Below are 7,335 nucleotides of genomic sequence, written 5' to 3'. Positions count from 1 at the left end.
ATTTAGCTCAGTGGTAGAGCGCTTGCCTAGCAAGTGCAAGGCCCTGGGTTCTGTCCCCAGTTCCGAAAAAAAGAAAAAAAATATAAATTAAAAAAACCCGTCATAATTAATTAATTAATTCAACAAAGACACTACTGTCCATCTATTTATAGACAAGTTATTCTCTTTTTTTTTCTTGGTCACAGTTGTTTTTAGTTTTGTTTTTTGAGACAGGGTTTCTCTGTGTAGCCCTGGCTATCCTGGAACTTGCTCTGTAGACCAGGCTGGCCTCAAACTCACAGAGATCTGCCTGCCTCTGCCTCCCGAGTGCTGGGACTGAAGGTGTGCACCACCACCACCTGACTCAGACAAGTCTTACTCAGCCCAGGCTGGCCTCGGATTTACTACATGGCAGAGGGTGAGCTCAAGTGCTGAGATTATGGGCTTGTATTAATTACCATGCACCGTTTCTGTGGTAGCAAGGGAGGATCAAACCTAGGGCTTCCCCAGCTCCACCCAATATCAAGACGGTCACACTCTGATGCAGACAATGTAATATACAGAGCTTAATAAATGTTCCAGTTGGGGAATATGGGAAGGTTGGGTGGTGGTGGTGGTGGTGGTTGCACATTCAATGCCACTGAATGTACATTTAAAAATCGTGCAGATGAGACAAACTTGATGGTGCAGACCTTTGATTCCAGCAATTGGGAAGGACAGGCAAACAGACCTCTGTGAGCTTGAAGCCAGCCTGGTATACACGGTGATTTTCAGGACAGCCAGGAGTTCATAAAGAGACCCTATCTTAAAACACAAAAATAAACCCAACCAAACAAAAACCCGAGGGGTAGTGGCACATACATGGTGTTCAGTCATCAGAGGCAGAAGTGAGGAACTCCAGCCAGCCTGAACGCGGCGAACACAGCTCTGGCAGGCCTTACCCTTCTCCCCAGTCCCCTCCGCCTTGCTAAAAACCGTTAGATTACATTCCTAAAGCTGGCCTCCAAGGTCTATTCCCTTATTTAGCCACTTCCTCACCCGAGGCTGACCACCAAGGTCCGGTTATCCAAGTATTGAAGTCCAGCAATCAAAAGCCTCCTTGACTCACCTAATTAACCTGCTAATTAAAATTAAACACCTCGTCCTAACAGGGGCTTTCCCCATTGCCTTTATAAACTGCCATTTTCCTATGTGCCAACATCTGTCTTCTCTCTGTTTAGAGGCAGTCCTTTGTCTGTCAGTTCCCTGCCCGACTCCTCCCCCCAATGTCTTTTCCCTCTTCCCTCAAGATCTCCTGTCTTTATCCTTTATCCCTGTCCTCTGTCCCTCTGGGAACTTGGCCTTAGGGTGCCTTGAGTTGACTTCTGGGTTCCCTACAAGAAGAATCAGAGGTTAGAGGTCATTCCTGGCTGTACAATGAGTTCAAACCTAATCTGGTCTACAGGAGAGCCTTCTGAAACAAACAAAACATCCATAAGTGTTTGCATAACCCCATTTAATAAAACAAAACCAAACGAACTGAGTGTAGTGATTCATGCCTGTAATCCAAGCACTTAGGAGGCAGAGGCAGGAGGATTGTGAGTTTTTTTTTTAAATGAATTTTTTTTAGATTCATTTATTATATATAAGTACACTGTACCTATCTTCAGACACACCAGAAGAGGGCATCAGATCCCATTACAGATGGTTGTGAGCCACCATGTGGTTGCTGGGGTTTGAACTCAGGACCTCTGGAAGAGCAGTCAGTGCTCTTAACCACTGAGCCATCTCTCCAGCCCCTAAAGACATATTAAATTTCTTTTTTTTTCGGGGCTGGGGATCGAACCCAGGACCTTGAGCTTCCTAGGCAAGCACTCTACCACTGAGCCAAATCCCCAACGAGGATTGTGAGTTTGAGGCCAGCCCGGTCTACAGTATATCAAGATTCTATCCTAAAATGGGGGGAGGGGATAAAATGGTAAAATTAATATTATTTACATTTTTTTTTTGCATTTGAAGTGCTAGAAGTGATACCCAGAACCTCATGCTAGGAAAATACAGCTAATCTGCATGCTAGCATGCTAGCCTGGTAACTTAACCTTTTTCCTTTTTTTTTTTTTTTTTTTTTTTTTGGTTTAGGTTTGTAGTCCAGGCTGGCCTTGAACTCACACTTGTGTCTCAAATCCCTGGGTGCTGGGATTACAAATGTGAACCACTGTAGCATAGAACATTATTAAAATGTAAAGACTAAAAGATGGACTGGAGAGATGGTTCAGTGGTTAAGAGCACTGACTGCTCTTCCAGAGGTCCTGAGTTCAATCCCAGCAACAACATGGTGACTCACAACCATCTGTAATGAGATCTAACGTCCTTTTCTGGTGTCTGAAAACTCATATACATAAAATGAGTAAGTAACTCTTTTTTTAAAAAAAGGCCTAAAGAACCTAACTAAGATTTAAAGACTAAAGGATATAGCTAAATTTTAAAGATGTTATATGGGAAAAATAGGTGTTATTCGGCTCAAGACTTGGGAAACAGAGGTAGGACAATTTCAAAATCCCATAGTCATCAGATTCTGTTTCAAACAAAACAGCCAAGGGCTTGGGATGCAGCTCACTTGTAGAACATCTGCCTGCCTGCCTGCCTGCCTGCTGCCTGTCTGCCTGTCTGTCTGTCTGTCTGTCTAGTGTTCACAAGACCCTGGATGCCACTTTGATTCAAGCCAGACATCTGGGATCAGTTCCTGGGACACACATGGTGGCAGGGGAGACCTGACTCTCCAAAGTTGTTCTCTGGCTTCCACTGGAAAACCGTGGGTGATATGCTCACTCTAAAGCATACCTACTTAAAAAGAAATGGGATTTTTGCTTTGCGGGTTTTTTGTTTATTTTTGTTTTTGTTTTGTTTTGTTTTCTTGACACAGGGTCTAACTGTGGATTTAGCTCTGGCTGGCCCAGAACTTGCTGTGTAGACCAGGCTGGCCTCAAACTCACATATGCTTGCCTGCTTCTGCCTCCTTACTGCTGGCATTTAGGGTGTGTACCACCACACTCTGCTTAAATAAGTACTTTTTTTTTTTTTTCCCGGAGCTGGGGACCGAACCCAGTGCCTTGCGGTTGCTAGGCAAGCGCTCTACCGCTGAGCCAAATCCCCAACCCCTTAAATAAGTACTTTTAAAAATGATATTCATCACAGCGTGTGAATGGCGTAGCTCAGTGAGAGAGCTTCTTCATATAAAAAACTCTGAATTTGATCCCTTGCATCAAAAAGAAAATAAGTTTGTACTTCCAAACAAAAAAATATCTCACCTTACACTTCCTACTCTCTCTCTATTTTTATATTTTGACTAAAAATAAATTTATTCTAGTGTATTGGTGTTTTGCATATATATATACACACACATACATTTATTATATATATATATATTGAACTCAGGGCCTCTGGAGGAAGAGCAGCTAAAACTTTTGGTTTTGATTTATTTTTGAGTTAGGACTTGAGACAGGATTTCTCTTTGTATCCCTGGTTCTTCTAGAACTTGCTAGGCTGGCCTCATACTCGGAGACCTATGTGCCTCTGCCTCCTGCATGCTGGGATTAACGGCATGAGCCACCACACCTGGCCTGAAACTTTTATAGAAAATACGTTACTGTCGAACTGCAGTCCACAGAAGTAAGTTGCAAACTAATGCGAGTGTTACCTAGACATGTAGAATGAAAACAGGCTGGCTCATGCTGCCCCTTGTTCACTCCGAACGGAACTTATCTTGTCACAGAGGTGGAAAGGTTAGGTGATCTCACAGAGCTCGGATGACTCGGAACTACCATGGAATTATGTTTAAAGCCTAGCGATAGGCTGGGGAAGATGACTCAAGTAGCTATGGGTGTTTGCTGTATGAGCCTGGGGGCCTGCGTTCATCTCAGCTCCCTGCAAAAAGCCAGGTATAGCAGTGCTTACTAGTTACTCCAGCGCGGAGAGGCGGGGAAGCAGAGATTCAGAGAGACTTCTGACCACTCACTTTAGCCAAAGGCAAGCTCCACATTTAAGAGACCCAGTTCCTGGGGCTGGGGATTTAGCTCAGTGGTTAGAGCGCTTGCCTAGGGAAGCGCAAGGCCCTGGGTTCGGTCCCCAGCTCCGAAAAAAAAAAGAACCAAAAAAAAAAAAAAAAAAAAAAAAAAAAGAGACCCAGTTCCTGGCTTTGAACTCACTAGAGCAGCAAAGGCTCATCTTGCATCCTCGGTCCTACCGCCTTTACTTCCCAAATTTCGAGGTTGTAGGCGTGTACCATCGCACCCAGACTGACTGCCAAGATTTCTGTATGTTAGCTTAGGGATGGCTTCACTCCATCACAAGCCCCAATCTGCAGGTGAGGAAATAGAAGCTGACATCAGGGTACCAGTCTAAAATATCCCGGCAGAAAGCCGGGTGGCCAAAATGCCAATTCTTCCATCTGCACACGCTCATCTGACCACCAGGGGGAGCCAGATGCCCGTTAATAGAGAGACCAGAGTCTCTGCCAAGGGGTTAGTTACAGTGAATGTTCTTTTGAGAATGTCCCAGGGGACTAGCGAGCCTGGGATATCTTGGTACAAAAAGAGTGTGTAGGGGTTGAGGGAGGTGTTGTAAGAGAGACAGGGTTCAGGAACGTGGGTGGCTGGAGGAGGAGCCAAGAACGTTTTGTGGCCCTGTTGAGAAAAGCACAGTATTAGCGAAAAGGAGGTTTCTCTGAAGGGGTGGGCCCCTGCCTTCGCCTCCCATCTCCTCAGTGACTCTCCGAGCCTGGAATAGACCGGACATTCCTAAGTTTTTTGGTAAGGAAACCAGGAAATCAGATCCCGAGCCAGCCTCCTTTCAGGTCCAGCCAGTTCATTCGAAGCAGTCTTTGCCCCAGGACTTCCCGGAAAAGGCCCGCTGTGCCAGGGGAGCCACCCTCAGGCTCCTGCCGCAGCTCCCTCTAAGATGTACCGCTGCGCTGTCCTTTCTCCCTGGCTATGGGTCAGACCCATCTCCTGAGCTTGGGTCCTGGGCAGCGAAGGAATGGTTCTCCGTGCGACACTTCTGTGGGTCTCCTTAAGTCTTCTTCCAGATGAATGCCAGTGTCTGTGGGGTTGGACCTGGAATGTTTGGAATTGTCGTTGATCCTTTATTTCCCATGACCAATGAGCTTTTCCACTTCCTCTGTCCATCTCTTGGTTTCCACCATGCACTGGGCCGTGTCCAGCATCTTTTCACTAGGACCCATTTTTACTCAAAGCTCCACTGTCACAAACTCCACTGCTCCTCTTTCTTCAATACCTTTTCCAGGTGACAGTCTTGATAACCTGCTTATGTCCCCTACCTGCTGAACCTGCCCCAGGAGCTCCCCTACTGCTCTTTTTATTAAAGAATAAGTTATTGTTATTTGTGTTGGGGGTGGGGGACATGGCGAGGTCAGTGGCGATTTTGTAGAGTGTTATTTCCTTATACCTTTAGATGGGTTCCTGGGATCAAACTCATTAAGCTTACATAGCAAGTGGTTCACCAATGAGTCATCCTGCTGTCCTCACCCCCTGGGGTTTTGTTTATTACTCTTTTTGGTTCTTTGAAACAGAGTCTCACTAAGTAGCCAGGGTTGGACTCAAGTTCGTGATTCTTATGCCTGACTGCCCAGTGCGGGGATTGTGTGCTGGGACTGTGGGATCATGGATATGAACCACTGCACGGTGCTTCCGGTGTGCTTGCAATAAACATTAGACTCCTCCATGGCAGGTTTCCTGAAATGAGCTGGTCCTTCCCATCTCTGTGAGGCTGGATTCCCCTTATTTTCCACGGTTCATCTACCCTGGCCTTTGCGGGGTTGCCTCTACCTGGAACCCCAAACCTTTGCACTGGGAACCCTTGGGGGATCTCAGCTCCAGGACCCCTTTCTCAGCGACGCCCTGCTTCATCTCCATGACTGGGGTCAGATCCCTCACTTGGTTTTCTAATGCCACATACTTAGCTGTTTATGGGCTATCAGGACTGTAATTACGGATCTGTTTGTAACATTCTTAGTTATTAATGGACCTCTGTTAAGCTAAGGACTACATCAAGTTTTGCCCACTTCAAAACAATCTCCAGGGCATGTGAGGTGACTGGGTAGGTAAAATGCTGGGGCACAAACTTGGGGCCTTATCAACATGTTCCCAGTTTAGTGTATCTGGTTTGTTTGGTTTGGTTTTTCCAGACAGGGTTTCTCTGTGCCTTGGCTGTCCTAGAACCCGATCTGTAGACCATGCTGGCCTGAACTCCCTATGTAGCCCAGGCTAGTCCTGAACTCAGAGGACCACCTGCCTCTGCCTCTTTGTGCTGGGATTAAAGGTGTGCACCACACCGGTCCAATAACTTGTTCCTTTGACAACTGACTACATTGGTTGCCCACTTTCTCCTTATCTCCAGGGTACGCCTGTGGCACTTTTTTTGTCTGAACCTTGATGACCCCTTCTTGCCTCCTGGTATATAATTCACCCGTTGATCAGTTCCCTCCTCAGAAGTCAAGAGTATTTTAATGAATCTCTAATTTTATGTCACCATTCTTACTCAACAGTGGGTCCTTGGGGTCCTGGGTATAAAACCTAAGGCCTTCCAAGGCCTGACCTGTATGGTTCCCCTCACAGCAGCTCCTTCTTTTTTTAATTTACTTATTTACTATATATAAGTACACTGTAGCTGTCTTCAGCCACACCAGAAGAGGGCATTGGATCCAATTACAGATGGTTGTGAGCCACCATGTGTTTGCTGGGATTTGAACTCAGGACCTCTGGAAGAGCAGTCAGTGCTCTTAACCACTGAGCCCACAGCAGCTCCTTCTTAAGGATCTTGTCTAACTCAACAAATAGAGTGCCTGCTCTGCTGGGCACTGGGTACTGCTTTCATGGGAAAACCCCTGACCCCACTATCATATTTATCCCCAGTCACATGGATACAGGCATGCAGCCACTTCCCACCCAGCCCTTATGCTTGCCTTGCCTAGAAAGCTCATCTTTCTCCTTTCTACCTCCCTGGCCTTGCCAGTCAACACCCAGTCCCCCAGGTGAAATCCACCAGGCTTACTGGCCTGCTGGACCCCTGGGACACACCCTGCTGCTCTGAGTTCTCACAGCACTGACCACACACTTTACTCTTTCATTTGTGTGTGTGCTTGTCTGATTAATGTCTGCCTCCCCTTTCAGGAAGCTTAGGAGCGTCTGGGCCTGGTTTCTGCTTAACCACCGTATCTCTCTGGCACTTACCAGGTGCTCTGCCATTTACTGACTGAACAAATGAATAAATGCTTTCCTAAGAGTACTCAGAGGGCACTGCCTTTCAGGGAGATGTGAGCTGCTCTGCCTCGGCTGGGAAGAACTTCCATTGTGGCCCAGA

The sequence above is a fragment of the Rattus rattus genome, chromosome 1, assembly GCF_011064425.1.
Source record: "Rattus rattus isolate New Zealand chromosome 1, Rrattus_CSIRO_v1, whole genome shotgun sequence".
NCBI lineage: Eukaryota > Metazoa > Chordata > Mammalia > Rodentia > Muridae > Rattus > Rattus rattus.
This window is presented reverse-complemented; position numbering follows the sequence as displayed.